Source organism: Macrobrachium nipponense, chromosome 7, assembly GCF_015104395.2.
Source record: "Macrobrachium nipponense isolate FS-2020 chromosome 7, ASM1510439v2, whole genome shotgun sequence".
Lineage (NCBI taxonomy): Eukaryota > Metazoa > Arthropoda > Malacostraca > Decapoda > Palaemonidae > Macrobrachium > Macrobrachium nipponense.
The window spans coordinates 22597417-22621816 of record NC_061109.1 but is presented as its reverse complement, the minus strand read 5'-3'; the positions used below and the strand labels follow the sequence as shown (position 1 = coordinate 22621816).

The 24400-nt window shown below is 37.5% G+C and overlaps 1 pseudogene; it reads left to right on the top strand.

Annotated features, from left to right (window-relative positions):
* Positions 1-790: 790 nt before the first annotated feature.
* On the top strand, positions 791-24185 carry LOC135217329 (tubulin alpha-3 chain-like; annotated as a pseudogene).
* The last annotated feature ends 215 nt before the right edge of the window (positions 24186-24400 follow it).

Genomic DNA, 24400 nt, shown 5'->3' with positions numbered 1-24400 from the left:
TTGAGATTATACGTACGTATGTGTTAACTTGCGCGCGAACAAATATAGGTGTTCTTGCGTGCAACCGCAGAGCAAATACCATCGTGCGTAGAGTATCGCTTTCGAGGGAGACGGGCGTTGGTGTCAGAAATATATTTTTTTTCTTTTATGCTGTCGGGAGAATCAAAAATAAGACTGACTCAATAAAAACCGGTCAATAGTTTGTGCGAGGATAGTGTGTGTGTCTGCGTTCCAACCTAAGATATATCGATTTCTGTGAGAAGTGTGGCTCATTTTACAATTCATTGTACAAATGTCCATGCAGTTTATAAAATTAAGGCGTAATTCATGCTAGTTCTCCACAATAGATGGAGAAAAATATATATTACGTGGGCGACTGAGTTCTAGAGGAGCATTTAAATCTTATTAGTCGTAGTATCACCAAGTGCTTTAAGAAATTTCGTAACTTGTCCCCACCCACTCCCCAAACCCTAAACCCACAGCCCCTCCCCCCTTTTTAGGATAAGCAATCAATGACCGAGGACCTCCCCGAAAAAAAATAAATAAATAAGACAAAAAGGTGTTTTCTGAAGTGGGCGAAGTGGCTACCTAGACCGAACGTTGGAGCGGACCGAGAAAAGGGCGGCCGGTACACCAACTACACATCATCCTACACCTACTTCCATTAACGCCCTCTGCTCTCCGTTCCCAAAAAAGGATTCTCTCGCCACATATATAAAACTTTGGAATTGGAATCCGAACTTCTTTTAGTATGCGGTTTAGACTGGAGTAGTATAAGCAGTGTAACAGTCACACAGGTGTTCCGTGTTTTGCCTTTAAAGGGGCGTGATTGCAAGCAATTGTGGAGTTTCAGGATACCGACGTCTTTTGGGTTACTCTACAGACATGAACAGTCACGGGGTAAGTAGCCTTCGTTTTGTGTGTTGGCATGAATGAGGAACAAGTAGCATGTTCTTGTAAATGGAGATGAAGAAAACTAAAGTGATTGTGTATTTTCAGACGAAGATAATAACCGAGTAGGACTGAAAGACCGACCTTGGGGCAAAAGAATTAAAGATAAATCTATCAATCACTGACGAAAATTGAAGCAAACAACGTGATTATCTGAACTATGGATGACAGTACAAATTAAATCTTTAAAATTGTCAAAATTCCACATCCCGATAAATTGACAGTCACCATTAAAGCTGTAAAAAAAAAAATAATAATCATAATATTTCCATTATGGTACCACTCGTAATAGAACACTAAGGCTTGTTGCAAGTTTCACTGACGTTTATTCATTTGTTTAAGACGAATCCGATCTCTTTAATCTACTATGCTTGAGACAGAAACAAGTAGTCTATGAAACTCTCTGAACAAAGTTAATTTTGCAAAGTAACCTAATTTAAGGCCCACAAGAAATAAACAAGGTTAAACCGTTTACTTGTAAATATACTGGCCATAGTCATGAACTGACTATTTATCTTTGCTTTTAACCCAAGAGTAACTAAAACCAACCTAGTGAACCGTCTCTTGGGATTCCAAGTATAGCAAGATTTGACATTTGAATAACTAGACAGAACTAGCTTTCTTTTAGCTTCAGCAACAATCCTGAGTACACATAGCACTACTGAAGCGTTGAGTACCATTTCTTCGAGTACATTTGGTGGGAAATGGCTACTGAAATGCCGAGCATTTGTTTTTCCTTGAGTTATAAGCCTATACTCTGTTTTTTTTCATCTGTCCATCCGGACTGTGGGGTTTTTGTATGGTAACACGTCCCGCGTCCCGGGCTTTAAATAGTCACGCTACGTGTAAGTTTTAGGTATATAAAAGGATATCTGGGTGTACATTTGCAACTGAAAAGTGTTTTAATAATTTACTGTTTACTGTATGCGAATTACACCATTAATATTCGAAATAGGTTATTGTTATTATTGTTGAATGTAAGCTCCCTTTTCGGGTGGCGAATGGAACAGCAGACGCAGTGGCGGGAAAATTGCTTCTCTCGCTGTTCGCTACGGCAAGATGTCAACGTATTACCTCATTATACGTAAGTATATCAGTATGTACTGTTAATTTTTATAAAGTGCGTTTCAGCCAGATACGATATGACGTAACTTGGTTTAGCATCTGTTTGATGGAATTTGCGTCTGGCTGTTCCATTCGCCACCCGGAAAGGCAGCTTACATTCGACAATAATAACAATATCCTATTTCGAATATTAACGGTGTCATTCGCATACAGTAAATTATTAAACACTTTTCAGTTGCAAATGTACAACCAGATATCCTTTATTTACCTAAAACTTACACAGCGTAACTATTTCAAACCCGAAACGCAGTGTTACCATACAAAAACACCACTGGCGGATGGACAGATGAAAAAAAAACAGAGTATAGGTTGAATTTCCAGCTATGCGTAGAGTTCACCCACCCACTAATGTCTTTCGTATACGTTTTATCGTGTGGACATTGTTGATGTATTTTGAATTTCACGAAGTTTTGCCTAAGGAGATTCTACTGAAAAGGGAAGACGCCCACTGAAAAAGGGAGACTACTGAAAAAGAAAGATCCCTCTGAAAATGTAAAAGCCATCTCAGTTATCGTGCTGATCATTAGACTCACGTTTAAACTTAAAACAATGATCTAAATACTTTCTTTTCTAATAAGTTTATATAATCATTTATAAAAAATAGCATTTTTAGCAAAAATCAGACCATATCAGCGCAGTTAGTACTAATGTTGGTGGAGAATTCTAGTCTGCTTGTCGTGAAACACCACTTGCGTTGCGTGCAATGAGAATTAGCCAGAGTACTCCCCACCCACCCCGCAACCACCTTCGTTAATCGATAGATCAGCTGTGCCTGTTGATTTGACTTTTTTTCTTTTTCTTTCTTTAAATTCCCCCTTCGTACTCAGCCTCTCCTTTGAGTTCCGATACGCGTGTCATACCTGTTGTCTGTTGTGTAACATTTCGACCTGTTGAATAAATCTATTTATTTTATCCTCCCCCTTCAGTTCAGTATTAAAATTCGTGGTTGTAGTTTCAGGGATATTATGTTGAACTTCATCAGTAATTATTGTTATTATCATGATGTAACTTATTTCATACACATTTATATGTAATGATTATTTTGTAATCAGCATACTGTAATTGTAAACTGCCTTCAGCTGACATGAAATGTGTATTATTATTATTTTTCTGTGACTGTGTGTTACTTTCCAGCTGACAAAACTTATATTATTACTATTCTCTTCTCAGACTCAGCGATGTTTCTGAGTAAACTGGCCAATATTCATAATGGGAATTTTCAAAAAATTATAAATGCTGAAGGTAATCTTTTATTAGAACAGGATATCAGATTACCTTCAGCATTTATAATATTTTGAAAATCCCAAAATGAATATTGGCCAGTACTCAGAAATATCGCTGACCCTGAGAAGCTAATTATAAGGAAAAATATAATAAACAATATATAAAATCAAGTCGCTTAATTCTGCCATTCTTTTGATAGCATTTCCCTAAAAGAGGGTCTACTACCAAAATATGTTGTTGTTATTATTATTATTATTATTATTGTTATTATTATTATTATTATTATTATTATTATTATTATTATTATTATTATTATTATTATTATTATTACAAACAACAACTTATTTCAACCATGCATTCACAACGGCAGTTATCATTACCAAGTCCAGAAAAAAAAAAAAAAAAAAAAAAAAACAGGCGGTGGACCATTACCCTGAACGCCGTGTCTTGAGGTTAACCGCCGTTACCAGATGTCGACTTCATTCATCTTCTGTTACAAAGACTTTATCTATATATTCATAGGTATATCCGTGTTACTTGTTATAGATACAGATACGTATATTTTCTTGGTTTTTAGGTGTGTATGTATGATGAATGCGTTATGAAGTGTGTAATTGTTTGTGTATTTTGGATTTCGCGAAATTTGACACGGTGCTGTAGGCCTAAGTAGATTCCACTGAAAAAGGGAGATGCCACTGATAAACGGATGATGCCACTGACGTAGGAGGTTCCAATCCAATGCAAAAGGAAAAGGATGCTACTGAAAAAAATGGGGGATTCCTCTGCAAAAGTAAAATGCCACTGGAAAAGAGAGATTCCACAGAAAAGATGGATTCCACTGAGAAAGGAGATCCCTCTAAAAAAGGAAGGTCCCACTGAAAAGAAGAGGTGCCATTTGAGAACACAGATTCCACTGAAAAAGGAAATGTCACTGAAACATATAGATTCCACTGAAAAAGGAATACACCACAGAAAAAAAAATCCCCCTTAAAAATGGAAATTCCCACTGAAAAAGTCCATTTCTTTCTGGTCTTGAAATGTGATCAACGTTTTTGCCATTAGCTCAAGGTGAAACCGGCACTGAAAAAAAGGGCAAGAAAAAAGGTCTTATATGACCAGGGATATTTTCTTTTTATAATGTAATAAACGAGTGTGCTAAACGCATTAAAGGCTTAAGATAAACAGCCTAAGGTAACCCTAAACATTGATTTGGTACTAGAGGTAATCTGTTTTGTGGTTTGCCTTATGTTACAAAGTACTTAGAATGTGCACAAGGTGCTGTTTTATAAGCACAAATTGCCCAAAGGATATCGTTACCCTGCAAGGAATGTACGGTACACTAACTTAAAAACCACGGCAAGTTATCAAACCTAGACCGAGGTAGTACCTACGTGCAGCTTTTGAGAATCAACCATCAGCGAACCGACGATGTGGTGCACATTCATAACAAATGAAACATCATTATCTTAATACTAAGTTATTATTATCTTACTAATAAGTGTTTTTTAATCATAATTACTATTAAAATTCAAATAAGCTAAGCGAACAGCTTCCCGCTGCTCTCGTCAGACCGATTAAACGTGCTGTCTAAATCCCGCCAACTCTTTCTTTCTTCTTCTTCTTCTTCTTCTTCTTCTTCTTCTTCTTTTCTTCTTCTTCCAGATTCACATCATGTCCACCTCCAAGCGTCGATGAACTCTCTCGAAGCTCAGATAAAAACTTCTGCTGACTTTCTTCTTCCTTCCTTTATTGCGTGGGTTTAGCTATACTTACGATGTCTGGCCGTAAGAAGTTTTATGTGCACGAAAGTATAAACTCAATGTAACTCGTATTATGTATCGTAACTACGTAATATTAGATGTTTTAAATGGACGTCGATAATCGTTTGGTCTTGGGGTAAAGTTTCTGGTACATAATGGCTTCGTGGTTTTCCAAAATACCATTTTGTAATGTTCAAAACCGTTAAAAAAAAGAAGCTAAATTGTATCTTTATGGTTGCAAAAGCAAGTGTAAACATGATTTATGTCGCCATCATATATACATATATTAAAAACGATTATAATACAATACTACAACACTTTATGACTAGATTCAAATCACATTATTATTATTATTCAGAAGATGAACGTTATTCTTATGGAACAAGCACACAACGGGGCCAACGACTTGAAATTCAAGCCTTCAAAATATAAAACGGTGTTCATTTGAACGAAGCAACAGAAGGTAACAGGAATACAGAAAGAAGAGATAATTATTAGAAAAGAACAAATGAAATAATAAATTAAAAGATAGCTTTCTCCACTGCCAGCAAAACGCTAGACCAACTCCACTGTAGCGAAGTGCAGTTATACACCTCGCCTTCAGTCTCACAATTGAACGCATGACATCCCCTGGCTTGGCGTTTAATTCGGTTAATTAAACCGATTCTGAAAGCGTTTAATAGGTGTAAACTGTCATCATTGAGGCCCGTGGGGGGTGGGCCAAGTGATGAGTCATAACCTACCGTAACCTCCCCCCACCAACCCACAGCTCCTCTTTCTTACCCCTTCAACAACCCCATCACTTCACATCACTATCATGCTTCGATACTCTTCCGCTAGCTTATTCTCTCTCTCTCTCTCTTGATACGGGTGGTCTTATTGAGAACAAGAAAACGGTCACTGCACCGACCATATTACTGGTCCGTTCAAATCTTAAATTTTTTTTTTTTCCTTTTTCTACGATGGTATTAAAAGTTTGTAGCCTCAAATACGAAATGAAAATCGTTTTATTTATGTATTTAAATATTCATTATTTGCTTTTTTCGTAAGTGAAGCTGTCAGTACAATAAACTTGGCAGGTAAAGTTACTGAACAAATTAAAATGCGAATTAATTTTCTGACCGATATGCATACAAGTGACATTATGCACCCTTGTTGTTCGCAATAGTCTGTCTTCTTTACAATGATATTGACATTGTGCCTGCAATGAAATCAATTTTTGTCAATAATGAACCGATAAAGTTAGGGACATAAAGTTTGTTTTGATAAAGTCGCATGACCCAATACATATTTATTTCATAGCTGATACGCTATTTATTCTGCCATGGGTTACGCAAGACGGTAATGACACCATAAAAAACAGACTTATAAACTTCAGACTGGCAACGTCCGTCGTTTGCGTGGGCAACTGCACGCAATATGTGCTGGGTTTTCCCTAACTGCAAGACTTTTCGTAGTTAGAGTATTTCTACCCTATTCTGATCATACATTCCTGTCGAAGTCTGCGTATTCATCTTGTTTGCACTGAATACCGTTGAGCCTATGTTTTACAATCTAATGTTTTTTTTGTATGATCTGTAGTTTTAATTACTTCTGTATTTTGTGATCATAACAAAGGACAAAACGCTTGCAAGTGTCTTGAATAATTTTTTTTATCGAGACTTATAAAGAAGCGTTTGAAATAAATGTCGACTCGATCGATGCAGTAGTTGATAAGCTGGCCATCAAGATGGCTGTCACTTCGTTCTAGTTACATCGACAACCATTTTCTTATCTTTTTAACTAGTGAATAATTGCCATATAGCAAAACATGATATATTAAGAATGATAGGATATTTATTCAGAAACTTTGCTATATGTGTGTTTTCGTGGGACGATTTGATATTTACAAAATTTACGAATTGTTCGTACGCCATAAAACGTGTAATTATTGTAAGGAGAGTCTGCCATCATTATGAGACAATGTTTAACGTACTTTATAATCTCTACCGTCTGATTTGCTTTATAATAAAACATGTATAACATAATAAATAGTATTTTTCCATTCTCAAATAAGTAACAAGACTACTAAAGTTTGTTTTGCTTTACAGAGAATCATGTCTTTATTTACGTAATAATCTAGACTAGCAAATTACATATCATTCATATGTAATTTGTCTAAAATTACATAGTCTAAAAGTAACATCATTTGCTGCCTTTTTAATTCCTGTAAGAAGGGTTAAAGTTAGCCGTGGATCGTGCATCTGGCAGCAGCGATTTCCGGAGGCACGGGACGCGCCCTCACTCTACCGCATCTGGGAAGCAACTGAAGCGCTACGGGCGCATTTTTTTTTATGTTGGAGTGCAAATTAACAAGAACACTTAAGAAGCCTTTGCATATAGTATTTTTTATTACAGGAAGTTCTTAGCGTAAATAATGGAGTATCAAGATGTGCACTTAGTACTAGCTGACAGGAAAAACATCAATAACAATAAAATACTGAGCATACTTAATTGTATAATGGAATAGGTACAAATTCTTTGTTAGCAAGGCATTTGGACTCTGAACGTCTTTTGTTTGAAGGGAAAACGGATCTGTTAGTTACTCATAGATTTTTTTTTTTAGCTGATAGGTAAGATGGGTGAAAGAAGAGTGAGGACAGTGCTAGCTAACCTTGGTAGGGAATAGTTTGGAAAGTTAAGTATTAGTAAGAGTAATGTAAAGTGTGGTTTATCAACAATTTTATTTGGGTAAGGGTACAATTTTCTAACTAAATATTAACATAATACCAATAATGATTATACATTACATTGACATGGTGAATTGTACAGATTACATATTTTGAATTTTATTACAATATAAGCTAATATAATAAAGTTCCAATTTTTTAACTCTAGACTTAATTTTAATTATCATAATGCTTTTGCATTATACCTTACATAGTAAATTGTACATATTACTTTTTCACAAGACATTTCTTAATAGTATAATGGTCGAGGTTCATCGCGATGAATATATGAAGATACTCTTCTCCACCATCTGTGGTCTGTGTTGTTTGGGTCAAGGTTTCTCTCTTCTGCTTCTGAGTCTTCTGCTAATTCGCTATTGTATTGAACTAGTTACCTCCATATATTGGTTGCCAGTCTGTATAATCTCTGATTAATTGGTTCTACTCAGTATTTTTTATGTATTTGTTCTATATTCAAATCGTCATCTTCTTGATTGTTTCTCACTGCAGACCTTAGTATCTTATTTTGGAATTTTTGTAATGCACTTATATTGGAAGTCGATGCTAAGCACGTGGGTATTGGTGGATATTCCATTATTGGTCTGATTAGGCTTTTGTAGAAATGGATTTTGATAGTTGTGTTCATATTCCTAAACCTTTTCAGCTTTGTATTTTGTGTTCTTGCTATCCTTAGCCTTTCTCTCACATGTCTTGATATTCCTCTTTGTCCGAATTGCATTCCTAGTAATCTTGTAATTTTAGTAAAATTCAGTTGGTGTCTAACGTTATTTGTGCAGGTTTGTATGCAGATACCGATACTAGTTGGAAATTTGGATTATTTATTTTGTCTTTATCTTCCACTTCTTTTCGAATTGATTTATTCTTTCAATTTGGTTCATTGTTTTTTGTGCTACTTGTCTTTTTCAAATTTGGGTCCCTTCTCCTTGTACGTTTTTCTGGGTGTATATCTATTTGAGTTATATATCATCTGCAAAGCAGACATCAGTACAGTACTCTGGTGGTGGAGTCACATCTGATGTATAAAATATGAATAATGTTGGACTGAGTACAGATCCTTGAGGGACTCCACTTAGTAACGGGAATGGATTCCCTATGTAATTTTGTGACTTGATTGCTGCTGTTCGATCTTTGATAAAGTTGCATAGTATTTTCTCAAAAATGCCTGGAAGGTTGAGTTGTAATATTTTGTACTGAAGACCTTGTGTCCATACTTTGTCAAAGGCCTTGGCTATATCTCTACATACTAGGTTGCATAGGTATCTCTTTGTGGACAGTGCAATGCTCATAGATTGTTGCTATTGCAATCTGGGTGGGTCCTCTTCCTTTTCTAAATCCATATTGATTTTTATTGTGAAGCTGATTACCTTCTAGGAACAACACTAGTCTGTTGTTAATTATTTTTCAAATATTTTGCCAGGTATTTCTAGTAATGATATTGGTCTAAAATTCTCTACCTGGCACGTATCTTTTCCTGGTTTGGGAATAAAAATCATTATTGCATTCTTGAATATAATTGGAAAATATCCCATTGAGAGAGCCCAATTGTATATTTCTCTTAATTTTTCAAGTGAACTATCTGGTGAATTTTGAATGTTATGACCTTGGTTAATTCCACTTCTTCCTGGTGCCTGTGTTTTAAAATGTCTTAATTATTATTTCGATTTCCCATAACTCTATTTTCCTGGTTAGAGGGCAGTCTTCATTGAGTCTGTTAATGTCGGCTGCATGATGCGGATTCGTTCTGTGTCTATGTTGTTCAATGAATTCATCGACTATTGTCTCATGTTGGTTGTCGAAATTTTGGTTATCCTTCTGCGTTATCTGGAATATTTCCTGCCAGTAGGCCTTGTGCAGTACTTCTTTCTCTTGGTTATCATATATTTTCTCATTCCTATGCTTTATGTATGGCGATGTATTCGTTTTGCTTACCCATTAGTCTTGCTTCAAACGGAGTTCCAGAAATGTTTTGGGTCATTGTACTGTATGTGTGTATTTTTTTTATTAAGTCTTCCCAATTTTCATGATTACAATCTTGAGTTTTTCTTGTATTAACTGTCTTGTAATGATACATATGTTCTCATTAATGTGTTGTTCCAACCTGCTATAAGTACTGTGTTTTGGATGTTGTTGTAGTGCCATTGTATCAATGTTTACTTATCACTACTAATAGGGTGTGGAAGTGTTGTGAATTTAGTTATGGGTATATGATTTTTTATAGCTTCCTCTCTATTTTTATACCATTCTTCAAGTTCTTCGTCAACTATTCTTTTGTTATTTCTATTCATTTGAATTTTTTTTGGTTGTCTTTCTAATTTTTCCTTCTATTTCATTTTTGAAGCATTCCCAGCTTGCTCTTTTTATATTTGGTATTTCTAAGGATGGAGTCATTATGGGATTTGTTGACAATGTAATTACCATGTATATGATCGGAGAGGTTGCTGGCCCTCTTGTAATGGCAATATTGAGGTGAATTTTATTTCCTAATTTTATATCTGGCTTTCCTTTTCTGTTATTTGCTACGAAAGTATCAAAATCAGGTCCTAAGTGTATGATATACTTTTCATTTATTAATCTGACAATTTCTTTACCGGTGCAATTGGATTGCCTATCTCCAAATAGTTGGTGTCTGCATTTAAATCTGCAATGAGATAGGTAGGTTCCCTCCTGTTCATTAACTTCATTACATCTGGTAGCGGGAAATAATGTCTTCTTGGTGGCTTGTAAGCTGTAGCGATCACTATTGGTCCTTTGTTAGTTTGAATTTGGACTGCTAAAAAGTCGTCTTGGAAATCGTCTATTATCTTATGTCTAATATCTTGATTGCTATTGTTATTACTGCAAAGGGTTCATCAGCAAAGTTTTGCGTATATGTAATATCCAAACATTTTCATAGTTTCATTTCGTTTCATACCATGCTCATTGATTAATATTATGTCGGGGTCTTCTTCTCTATATATATATTGTATAAATTCAAATTTCTTTGTTTTCCAATATTTCACGTTGTGTTGAATTATTTTTAATTCTTCGCAGAGAGTCCATTTGAGTTACAGTGGTCTAATAATTGTGTTTCTTTTCTTTCATTTTTCCGTTTTCTGGGTTATTCTTGGCTACTGGTGTAGTGTTTTTGATGCTGAAGTTGATCCCTGTGGATTTTGTAAAGTGGGAGAACTGGAGAAATCCGAGAAGCTTAGTAGTGAGGCTTGTAGTATTTCTTCTGTTAATTGATGCTGCGTTTCTTGTAGATGACTTAATCTTCATCTCGAATCATGATATTTACTTCTTGAAGTTGCCAGAAAGAAGGGTGGCATAAACCTAGCTATGCCAGCACTGAAAAAAGAGGCCAGAACGTTGCCCATGACCTAGAATCGAGGAGAGATTTTGAAAAACTTCACGGGCTACTTTCCTCGGATACTAGGGAGTCATGAGAACACGTCTTGCCCCTGCGGGTGCTGGAGGCAGAATGCTCTTATACTTATAGATTCAAATCTACCAACTGCAGTTTTTGCTATAGGTGCACTTTAATTTTGCTCCTTTCCCGGTACCCTACGAATGGTATATACTGGAGGGTCCTACACCTTCACACAAGTATTAAATGCTTCATATTTTTCCCCTTCACTTTACAGCTACTGGTCACATACTTGCCACTTGTTTAGGCTAGCATCCCTCTCTCTCGGGATTTGTTCGATTTTTTACTTATCTGGGTTACTGTTTTCACCCGTCAGGTCCCCTGTCCCCACGCATTACTCTGTGAAGGCCACAAATCCTTAGATTGTCTTGTCACGTGACTGACTTTCGGCCTACCGTAGAACTCTGGAACTCACACCTCTCAGGTTACCGTAGCTTTTCCCTCGTTCCAATCATACCTGGGCACGTTCAGGGGACTTAGGGAACCCGTTGTTGCTGGTACCAAGCCTTGATTGACTTAAAATGCTCAAGGAACTTGAAACAAACTTCAGTGGTTTTCTGAAAGTGAATGTAAGCCTAAAAATTGAGAAACAGAGTAAGCAGCTGTTCCGCGTTCCTTGAGGCTACTTGATACCAGGATCGAAACCCTTGTGGCTCAGGTGCAGCCAAAACACGAGGGAAAAAAAAAAAAAAAAAAAAAAAAAAAACAAAAAAAAAAAAAAAAAAAAAAAAAAAAAATGGGCATTTGAGGGTCGTGGATGAGGGAGAACTGAAGTTATCATTTCTTAATAAAACCATCATCTATTAAAATGTTTTGACTTAAATCTACCAGAACTGATGGAAATAGAACTTATAGACTAATAGTACTATAGTAGATTCACATCAACCGTGCATGTGATGTATAGGCCAGTCCCTTACGACGCTCCTAATTGGCTGTTGATAAGCGGAAACTCTCAGTCTCTCTCGAGAGTCCACATAGGCAGGATGTATGTTCCACCTCTCCTGAGGGATACTTTTGAAAGACATCATATCCCTCAGAGTTGGAACATACATCCTGCCATATGTGAACTCTCTAGAGAGACTGAGTTTCCAGCCCTGTGATTGGCTTATCAACAGCCTATCTAGAGCGTCGTAAGGGACGGGCCTAGACATCCAATGCACGGTTGATGTGAATCTACTAGAGTTCTATTAGTCTTAGGGTGCTATACAGATTCGTGAAAGTCTTCATACATATCACAATTTTTTCTTATATGAATCCATCTGTATGTAATCCAATGAATACATGAAAGAAATACAGGAAACATTGAACATAGACATGAATATCAAAGTTTTCCTCCTCCGTATCCAAACTAGAAAAATTGTTTTATAAAAAGATCATTTAAAGGTCACTGCAAATAAAAATATAAAAGACAGCACTAGAGTTCCATCCTGCGGGATTCCTCTTCCATTCTTATTATATACTACCGTTGTGGGAGTTTTAAACCGGAGGACAATTATGATATAATAACATAATGACGCGAATTGGATTGTGGGAGGAGGTTGACCTAACGACCTCCGTGCCACGTTCGGGGTCAATCACTGCCGCCGCAACCCGGCTGGTTCACACGCACTCTCGGCTTTGGGGGTCACAAAACTCCTCTCTCTCTCTCCAAGGGAATTGCCGCAGTCACGTCTACATTCGAAATGTATCCTTCTTTGGCCGTTTAATTAACTCGTCAGGTGGTTTGGTTTCTTCTGCCGTTCACCGAGATGAAATCGCCTCTAGACCTATACTGATACTCCCTCTCTCTCTCTAAATCAAAGTGAAGGAATAGGGAATGAAAAACAAAAAAGAGAGAAAAGGTTAGGAAGTCGCTCAAAAGATGAAAATCATTGTTCTCCATCGTTTCGCTTTGAATAGGCTGCTTCCTGCTTCATCGCGTATTATCTTAGACTCTCTCTCTCTCTCTCTCTCTCTCTCTCTCTCTCTCTCTCTCTCTCTCTCTCTCTCTCTCTTCTCTATATATATATATATATATATATATATATATATATATATATATATATATATATATGTTTATATATATGTGGGTGTGTGTCTTAAAACTTCCTACCAATAGAATAGGAAATGTGGAAGTCATGCGAATTTCAACAGCCGGTCGGTCTCCTCTCTTCCTGCAGTATAAATACTGCATGATGATGATTACGACGATGTTGTGGCCGATCAATAACACTTCACCTGAGTCCTTTCTTTCTCTGAGTAGTAGCCGCCGCTCGCTGTTTAGTGCGGAGCCCGTCGCGGGAAGTTCTCACGGGGACAGTGGTTTATCTCTGTCCTTCTTGGCCAGTTTCCTTCATCCTGGTTTATTCATTTGATGGGACAGGTTTACCCTTGAATTCCTACGGTTAGTTTTTTGTATGTTTATTGAGCGAATTATCCAAATTAATGATACTGTCTGTCGGTAAGGTTGGTCTATCATGGCAATAAAAGTTCAGTACACGGTCGCAGTACAGCCAGACACGTTCATCATGTTTTTCCAGTATCTTCGTCGTCTCGGACCGTATCCTTATTTGTTCATTGATGGGATAGGTTACGCCTAGAAATCTTGATGTTGGTTTTTGCATTCTTATTTATCAAATTATTCAAGTCTAGCACACTGCAAATTAGTGCTACTGCAGGTTGGTCTATCACAGCAATAAAATTACACAGTCGCAATAAAGAGAGGCCCGTTCATTAAGTCATTATCCCGGTGGCTGTTTACAGTCACGTGAAGTTGAAATGAGTTGTGGCAGTGATGCGCGTATTCCTGGCTTATTCCACCATCGTAATCGATTCTTGCTAAGGGAATAATTGCTTTGACGAGAAGCTATTATTAAGTCGATCACAAAGTTTTCGTTCTCCGTCGTTCGTCCTCCCCCAGCAGTTGGAAGTGGTCGGGGGACCTCCTTCCAAACCCGTCTGCATTTCTCTCTCCGCCTGACCGGCGCCGCCCGTCGAGCTGCACAAGCCCTTTCTGATCATCTATGCAGCTCATAAACAAACTTTTAGTCATTTCCTCGACGTTGTTGTATTCTAGTATGTCCGTTCATCCCTCGTATTTAGAATCATAAACGATGCCATCTATCGCACACCTCTTTCGTCAGTTGCGAATCACTGGTCTAAAAAATCGGAGAAAGTGACCGTTACAGGTTACTTAAATATTCACGTAACTCAGTTTTACCCGTGTAACCGTTGTATCGAAGTGCGGCCGGCCAGCCGGCTTACCGCTTTACCTCGTCAAGACAAAAGGTACGGATTTATGCGTCTCTTTTGGAGCCATTCTGATGTAGTTTTAAACGTCTTTGATTGCTTCTTGGTAACGCGAGCAAAACTGAACGCGTTATATCTATCTGAAGTGGGTTCATTCCTTTTGTAGTTTGCTCTAACTGGGGATGTGAATTTCTGTGTGTGTGTGTGTGTTGTGTGTGAACTAGAAAACTAGAATAGTTACTTTACTCCTCCGTTCTTACTTGGCTTCCCTATTTCATTGCGCCTCTGAGCGTCCTAGAAATGCTTGGTTTCTTGTTTTTTTCTTTCTGTTAATGCCGCTAATTCTCTCTCTCTCTCTCTCTCTCTCTCTCTCTCTCTCTCTCTCTCTCTCAGAACCACCTGCTTCATCACGTATCTGAGAATTGAATCTTAAAATGTAACTCAAACACGTTGGAGCCACGAGTGAAAGACATTAGAATCAGGTGATGTCATGAACTACCTAATATGGATTAGAAAGCAAATCTTGCTGAGTTTTAACTTTTGAATCTCCCTCAATCATAATGTTCAGTGGGTTGTAAACTACAAAAAATGAATTTGCACCGATAAGATTATTTGATTTAAATGATCTAACTCACACAGATTTAACGTATTTGTTGATAAGATTATAAAATTTTATTGACACTCGAGTAATAATCGTCTACGATATTTTTTGAATGTGTAAATGGTTCCCAATATCTTCACTTTTCATTTATGTAAAGCCGCCCTGTAGGCCTATGACCGTCAGTAGGTTAGAATTTATATATTTTTTTTCTAATAACTTACCTTTCAGTGATATTACGGTTTCTACGTAAATACTTCACTGCTCTCTTATTTAATATGAATACAAAAACAAACCAAGACGAAGTATTCCCTGGAAATCAGAAAAGCAATGTTGGCCTAAACTAAATTGCAAGATGCACGTAAAGTTATGGCTTACTGCAAAGCCAACTTCTCTTCTCCCGTCCCCCCTCCCTTTTTCCCCGAGTGCTCTACGTCAGCTGGCAGAAGAATGAGATCACTCCACACTTGTCCACTTCATCCCTCGTAATATGTCGTGTAGGAGTTGGAGTCACATCCTGCAGAAGAAGAATGTATCAATAATGGGAGTGGAGATCAAGTGAGACTAATGCACCTTATGTTTATCCAACGTGATGAGCTTTTTTTTTTTATGTATATAGGCCTATTGTTTATCTAGGTCCATAGGACATACATTCCATTTGTGTACGAAAAATAATTTCGAGACTATATATTATTACATCCTTCATATTCTGGGAATATGTTAAATAACTCTTTATATAAAGCAGCTGCGATACCGTCAGATCAAAATGGTATGTGGAATTTGTAGAAAATATACCTTTTTTTGTTTGGTTATTTCTTTAAAAGTTACGTCGCAAACATTAGGCTTAAATAAGAGAAACAGTTAGTCATATACATAATAGTTTATTCAGAACAATTGCCATGACAAAACACAAGCAACTAAAACCAAAAATGGACAGAAATTCGTCCAATTGAAACAACCAACAAAGTACATTCTCAACCAACATGGTGCAGAGCAGCTTCATTGGATAGTGGGAGGAGGGGGGAGAGGGGAGTGGGAGTCATGGCGGGAAAGATGATCTCATGTATGAACTCATTCGGAGAGCGAAGATAAAAACTTCACTGCCTCTCCCCGTAGTAACACTGTCATTATTCATGGACGTCTGGATAGCGAAAGTGCAACTATTCAGATAAATATTCGTTGCTGTAAAGTGCTTTTAAGTTTTGCTTGCAAAGCTAAAACGAAGGTTTTACTGGCAAAACGAATATATGCTAGGCTTACAAGCAATATTTTAGTGTAACAAAACAAATCAAGTTCGGATCGGGTTGGAATCCAACACGCGATATTATCAACTATATCGTGACCTGATATGACAAGGTCACTACTAAACTGCTGCAGATACAAGCTTAATCCTTGCTGTGTTTAATAACATCTAGTACTAATTGGTTCGTTTTCAAATAGCATTTTATGAATTGCCAAATGAAACTTACATTTTCATATGAAGCAACTTCCATCGTATTAGTTATTGGATTTTTTTTTTAGTTCACAATTATAATCATAAAGTAAAATTTTTTTTTTTCTTAATTTGCGTTTTATATAAAACTAATGTCAAGTAAGAGGTTGGTTAATCACATCCAAGATAATTGTAATTCATTCTAGACGATACATTCAGTAAGTTGTTTCACAAACTATTTCATCGCAATATGAGTATTAACGCAATACCGCTGAAATGAACACTAGCATAGCGAAATGAATGTATTTGAGAGAGAGAGAGAGAGAGAGAGAGAGAGAGAGGCAAGACTGGCTGTATTTTTTGAATACCTTTCGGTCAGTGAAGCGGGTCCCATTTCATCTGTCATTTACAGTTTTCTTGGGTTATTGGCCGATTTACATCATAGCTTTCATTGCGCAGACATTTCCTTTAATTTCATCTCATTATTTCAAAGTTTTTTTTTTTTTTTTTTTTTTCATCATTTTGATGAACTATTATAGATTAGATTGATAAGGTAAATCAAACTTACCGAAAGTTTAATTTGAAATACATTCCCAGAAACTATAGAAAATTATAACGTCTTCAAGGAATTTTTTATATATGATTTACAAATGTCTCTTCGTGCTGTAAAACAAAATCTTAATGTATCGAAAATCTAAATGTGAATAACCTGGCTGCTAAGAATTCTGAAAGTCGGTTACGTTTATTATAATATAACTTCCAATTATCTCTGTCTGTCTGTCTGATATATATATATATATATATATATATATATATATATATATATATATATATATATATATATGTATGTATGTATGTGTGTGTGTGTGTGTGTGTGTGTGATAGCCGTTCAGTGAACTTCGATTCATCATGATAAATTTATCATACTGAACGTCTGTTGCTTTTTTTTATAATATTACTTCCATTTATCCTTATTTATATCCACGCCCTTCTGTGTAGGCCGAATTATCAGTCTTTATTATAGTATGCTAGAACATTTTATAATTTAAATCTTGCTTTAAATAGTAAATGGAGCATGGTCATGAAGCATAGCACTAGGGAAATACGCTTTCCTAATTTTCATAATGTTTACCTGTGAAGAGTGTCGAAGACGGACAGACAAGGGATTTTTATGTTATTTGCAATGGGAATTAAGACTTTCATCAAATAAATTGAGAGAATTGTCCACTTTTACGTTTAATCATAGGAAATTTACGGAAGAATGGTTCAAAATGTGAAAGAAAAGAATCTCGCCAAAGAAATGAAGCCCCCATGATCCTACTGCATAAACGGTCGATGCGGTATTTGTAACATTTGAAAAGCCAGCTATTACGTCCGCTGATTATGCACATCTACATAAATCCGCAAATCCGCTTATTTTGATAGGACAGATTACTTTAAATTTAAGTTAATATTAAAATTATTAAGGCTTGGTTTAAGCAAAGTAAGTAAAACCTCAAGGAAACACTCATTTACAGACGATTACATTTTATGCGAATAACCGACTTCGATCTCTCCGATACGATAGTTTCCAACTATGGTAATGTTTTACGTTGTTGCTGCTTCAGAAAGCCAAAACCTATGTTCCGAAAGCTTTCTTGGGACATATAATAATAATATCATTGAGTTTTCTGTATATTAAGAACAAGAAAATGCATTGATATTGAAATAAGCGATATTGAGACCATCCGTATATTTGGCATTGCCGTAACACTTATAAGCCAATGGACGCGCAGGAACTCGAGGCTAAACACCAATGGGAAGAGTGCGCTGGGATGACGTCATGAAAGTTATATATACAGTGGTGGCGCACCTTCGAAATCATTCGAGATCGCGAGAGCACCATGACGGTTCTTGGGATCTTGCAGCTCCTCGTTCCTCCACACTAACCTTATAATATTCAACAAAATGGTGAGTTGCGGTGATAATTTTACCATCTTTACGAAAATATCCTTTACAGGATTTTTTATAAGGATTATTTTGTTGTAGAATGATAGTGATGAATGCGGTGACCGTTATTGGTGAAGGGGGTTGGGTGTGGAAGGGCGGGGGTAAGTAGTGGCCCGGGTCGTCGGGGTCTCCTTGTTCAAAAGGGCGCGGTATTAAGATGAGTGGTTGCCGGGAACTTTTACCTTATTTTACTTCTTGTCTAAGTATCTTCGTATTTTCGACCTTGGATATTGGGTGTGGTATTAAAACTTTGTATTCGAATTATGAAATTCAGAATTTGCATGAAGTTAATATAACTGCATCTGAATGTTCCCTGGTTTTGAGTAGCGCTGTCTAAGTTATTTAACCGGAGTACTGTTAAGTTTTGACGGATGTTGCCGTTGACACTATTCAGATCTTATTTTGTAAGTAAAATGGAAAATGAGATCTGCCACTGAATAACTCCGGTATTGGTTATCTACCGAATTAACGTTAAATGGACAAGTTACCGGCCTTGACGGTAGTTTGAATTTCAAAATTTTATATTAACCATTGGGTTTAGATTTTCGATGAAAAGGCTAACCAATATCCCTGTCTAGACCCAACATGGGGGTTTAGGAATTTCTAGAATTCCGGTTTTATTTTGGCACAGGATATTGTTAAGGCAGCCGTATCCTTGATTGCGATAGACATTGGTACGGCAGTGAATTGCGCATGCGTCAATTTCAGACCCGCCGTACAAATAAGTCGCCTCAGTGGCGTGGTTGGTATGGTGTTTGCTTCCATCCTCGGTGGTCGCGGATTAGATTCTCTGCCATTCCATTGAGGAGTGAGGTGTATTTCTGGTGATAGAATTTCACTCTACGTGGTTCGGAAGTCCCGTTGCTGATATGAAGGACCACTGGTTCCATGCAACGTATAAACACCACACAAGCAAGCAAATAACAGTGTGCAGTTCGCACGGAACGTGATCGCGGATACGACATCCACTAGGGATTGGGCCGTCCAATGTATTTCGCCGTGTTTAGTACTGGACCCTGGGGGTTACAGTCGTCCGAATAAATATTACTTAAAATTCTCGTTTAGTAAGAAAAACTGCATAGAAAAACCGCAGCTGCCATAGTTCTAGGCCGCCGCGGATAAGTACCCTAGATTACCCCCGTATTGCGTTATTGACTTGCTGTAGGTACGGCAGTTTGCTAATCATGCAGCAGTTGCTGTACACGTTCGCAAAGAGCTATAGGTAAGGCACTAGAAGAAGATAAGCGACAGTAGTAGTAGGCTAAAAAATCGCATGGTACAGGGGTGGACCATGTGTGAACAACCCCTTAAAAGTACATTATAACGCGCCCTAACATCGGAGATGGGCATCAGACGTGACTTGTTGGTGAGAAACGGAGCTAAAGACCTCTACTCCGGTGTCAGGACGCGTTATAATGTACTTTTCTTAGGGTTGTACACATTGATTGTACATGGTCCACCCCTGTACAATGCGGTTTTTTTTTTACCCTAATAGTCGAACTGAATTGTTTTCGCTGAACATATTCAGTTCTTAATGTCAAAGTGAAGCACCATGCTGTCTCATCAAAGCACTAAAACATTTTGACTAAATTATAAAAAATCACTACTTAACATACTTAGATTTTGACTGCATGAAAATTGAAACTAAACTACCTAATGTATGTGTACTTCAAATCATCCTTATCTCTGAACCGTGTAATAATACATCAGTTTTCGCCGGTAAACAGATTTTTTCAGGTTTTAAGCAGCTGCAAAAAGTAATGTAAGTCTACGAAGAGTCAAAACTTCCAGAAGTTTTATATCTAGGTCACGAACGATCGAATCGGGCCTGAAAAGAGCTCCGAAGAGGTGATTCAAAGGTTTACACAGAAATCGTGCTCTGCTGTATTCTAGGTATTAAGGAAAACTACTAAAGTCGATCCTCTGGTAAACTGCCTAATCAATCTTGAGTAATCTTCCAAATAGGTCTACACATTAACAGCATGTTTCCCATATTGGTCGAACTAATGTCTGTTGCACTAATTTACTAGCTAGGCCTCAAATCTTTTGAATCTCCTCTTCGGAGCTCTTTTCAGGGCCGATTCGGTCATTCGTGACCTACTGATATACAATATATGGAAGGTTGACTTCATAGACGGTCTATTGCCTTTTTCAGCTGTTGAGACTTAGACGGTAAACAAGGGTTCGTGCATGCGCAATTCACAGCCGTACCAATATCTATGCAATTAAGGGTACGGCTGCCGTACCTATATCCAGTTTGTTTAAAATTTTATCGCTATGTAAGCTGTGATGGATAATGAGTTCCCCTAAGTAATAAAGCCTTTTTTTCAGCTGTGAATATTGCAACTAGGCCCACTAAAAGCATTTTAAGAACTGCTTACTTGTCTGACGTTACAGTTGCTGTCGTACAGAGATGGTTAGGGTACGTGGATAATTTTTTTTAATGCAATTAACTGGTTCTTTTAACCACTGATATGAAGTGGTATACACGAAGTCCTGTATTCTTTGCAGTGGGGAGTGTTCTTCATAATGGATGCTATTGGGTTACTATCTGAACTTTTAATTGGTGGGACTAATTTCCCGTTTTGAATAAACGGAACGAAGCTTTTCGTTAACTTATTTTTTCAATCTACTAAAGATTTATCTATTTTGCTGTATTCTATTTATAACCTTAGGTATTGGTGTTTCCTCTGTAAATGAGATTGTCAATTTAAAGGGGAATTAGCCTATAGTTTAATATATTTAGGTACTTTAATGTAGAATGTAGCCAATTGTTACACTACAGTTGAGATAAGCTGTGAGGAAATCTGGTAAATTCACCCTCTGGTTAGGATGTAAGTAGTATATATATTTGTATTATTAATTGCCAGGTCAAACTGGTAAATTCACCCTCTGGTTAGGATGCAAGTAGTATTTATATTTTATTAATGCCAGGTCAAACTGGCCTCTTAAAGTCAATGGATTAATTACTAGCCTGAATGTTAAGGTAGTCTTGGATTAAGGGAAGTTTACAGCCCAACCTTAGCATTTAGCCTAGTTTAGCCTATCTGCTAGGCAAAAATAGGAAATAGTTAGGTTTTCTGAGGAGTTTTGTTATTCAAATCAATTAGCTTGTCACTTATTAAATTTATCACATTGTGACAATTAGCCAGTTTTTATATGGAAGATGCCAGGTCATGAGTGTCGAATACTTGAAAGTTTTTGTAATTGGATTCAGGGAACAAAGTTCCATCAAGTAGGGAAAACGACCAGGCAGCAACAGCGGCCACTTCCTGATAAAGAACTTTAATTATGCCTTTATTTCGTAATTGAGGAGAGAGCACATAGAGAGGAGGGCAGAGGTCTGTTTCCTGGAAGGGCCACCACTTTACTGATGCTGTGGCAACAAATAGTACTTTTTCGGGAAGGTGACAGTTATGTCGCAGCCTGGTCGTTTAGATGCAGCATTCAGAAATTTCAAAATAGTCCTTGCCTCCTGGTTTGTATATTAGGAAAAATACATGTGCTTTTTGAAATGCAATGTTGCCTTTTAAGCTACCTTCTGTAACTTAACCTAGTTTGCTGTTTTCTGTATGTAGCCCTTTTCTAGAGGTATCAGGCTAGTTTAAATGTACAGGAACTAGGTTGTACCTGTGTACATTGAGTTGTACCTTGATTAGTAATTTGTAATGAGTTACCTATGAACCTAAAAACCACTAAGAGAAGCAGGAATTTGGCTAGATAAGTGGTGACTTGAATGAAGTATAGGTTGGTGGCCTGGGTAACAATTGCCTATAGACACATCCAAACTTTTGGACTTGAGCCAATTACCTCCGTGTACTGTGCCTTTTGTGTTACTGGGCATGCATAGGAAGAGATTTTGCTCATTGTTTTAGAGCCATGGAGGAGTGCAAATGGCCTATGTGGTCTCTCATATTTAGATTAGTCTTATCTAGTATGGTATAGATTCTTGTATTTTATAGCAAATTTTTTCCATTTCAGCGTGAGTGCATCTCCGTCCATTGTTTTTGGCCAGGCTGGGGTACCCAGAATGGGCAATGCCTGCTGGGAATTATACTGCCTTGAGCATGGCATCCAGCCTGATGGTCAGATGCCTTCAGACAAAACCATTGGAAGGTGGTGATGACTCTTTCAATACCTTCTTCAGTGAAACTGGTTCAGGAAAGCATGTACCCAGAGCAGTGTTTGTCGATCTGGAACCCACTGTGATTGGTAAGTTTGTGTAGATGAATTGCCTTTCCTTGTATGGATCATGCTGAATTATATTTTACTGTGATGTATGAGGTGAAGGATAGGTTTATAAATGGCAGAAAGTAATTCTAAAGCTGTAGACTAATTTTAAGGTCTCTTAGATTAAAGATGTGGACTCTTTCAGATAAGTTAAATCTTGTCAAGTCTTATTGATTTTGACCTTCATTTGCAGATGATCAGAACCGGGGTTTACCGTCAGTTATTCCCACCCTGAACACTCATTACTGGCAAGGAAGATGCTGCTAACAAACTATGCAAGAGGACATTACACTATTGGAAAGGAAATTGTTGACTTGGTCTTGGACAGGATTAGAAAGTTGGCTGACAATTGCACTGGTCTTCAAGGTTTCCTCATCTTCCACTCCTTTGGTGGTGGCACTGGGTCTGGCTTTACCTCACTGTTTGATGGAAAGGTTGTCTGTTGATTATGGTAAGAAGAGCAAACTGGAATTCGCTATTTACCCTGCCCCGACAAAGTTGCCACTGCTGTTGTTGACCATACAACTCTATTCTTACTACACACACCACCCTAGAGCACTCTGATTGTGCCTTCCATGGTTGACAACGAAGCCATCTACGATATCTGCGCAGGAATTTGGACATTGAAAGACCCACCTACACCAACTTGAACCGTCTCATTGGCCAAATTGTATCCTCAATCACTGCATCTCTTAGGTTTGATGGTGCCCTCAATGTTGACTTAACAGAGTTCCAGACCAACCTGGTGCCTTATCCCAGAATCCACTTCCCCCTCGTAACTTACGCTCCAGTTATTTCAGCTGAGAAGGCTTACCATGAACACTGTCTGTATCAGAGATTACAAAATGCCTGTTTCGAGCCTGCTAACCAGATGGTGAAATGTGATCCTCGCCACGGCAAGTATATGGCCTGTTGTCTGCTGTACCGTGGTGATGTGTACCAAAGGATGTCAATGCTGCCATTGCAACAATCAAAACAAAGCGTTCAATCCAGTTTGTAGACTGGTGTCCAACTGGTTTCAAGGTTGGTATCAACTACCAGCCTCCAACTGTTGTGCCAGGTGGTGATTTGGCCAAGGTGTCAAGGGCTGTGTGCATGTTGTCTAACACCACTGCCATTGCTGAGGCTTGGGCCAGATTGGATCATAAGTTTGACTTGATGTATGCCAAGCGTGCCTTTGTCCACTGGTATGTTGGAGAGGGTATGGAAGAGGGAGAGTTCACCGAAGCCCGTGAAGATCTTTGCAGCTTTGGAGAAGGATTATGAGGAAGTTGGTGTTGATTCTGCTGATGCAGAAAAGGTGTAAGCTGAAGGTGACGAATACTAGAAAGTATATTTATTCCTTCCTTGTCTGTCTTATTTTACATTAACTTTTTGTTAATCTATTCATGTGAAGGATAATTATCTTGGTTTCTCAAGAGATTGGTCCTCAAAAAATCTCATTCCAGGCAACCTATGTGAGTTACGAAAATTTTATTTTATTTTTTCACAGTTAATAAATTTCAAAAATCTACTAGCTTTTCTATTCACCTTATTTCTTGAGAAAATGTATATAGATCAAGGTTAAAAAAATAGATATTGGTGTGATTAAGGCTCTACATTTTTAGATATACACTGTTTACTAGTCCTTCAATTCTAAATAGTATTGTCACTCCGTGAGTAATGTTTAGCGTTGTTACTGGAACTAAAGTTACCTAATTTTTTTGAAACCAGTAGTTGACACTTAAG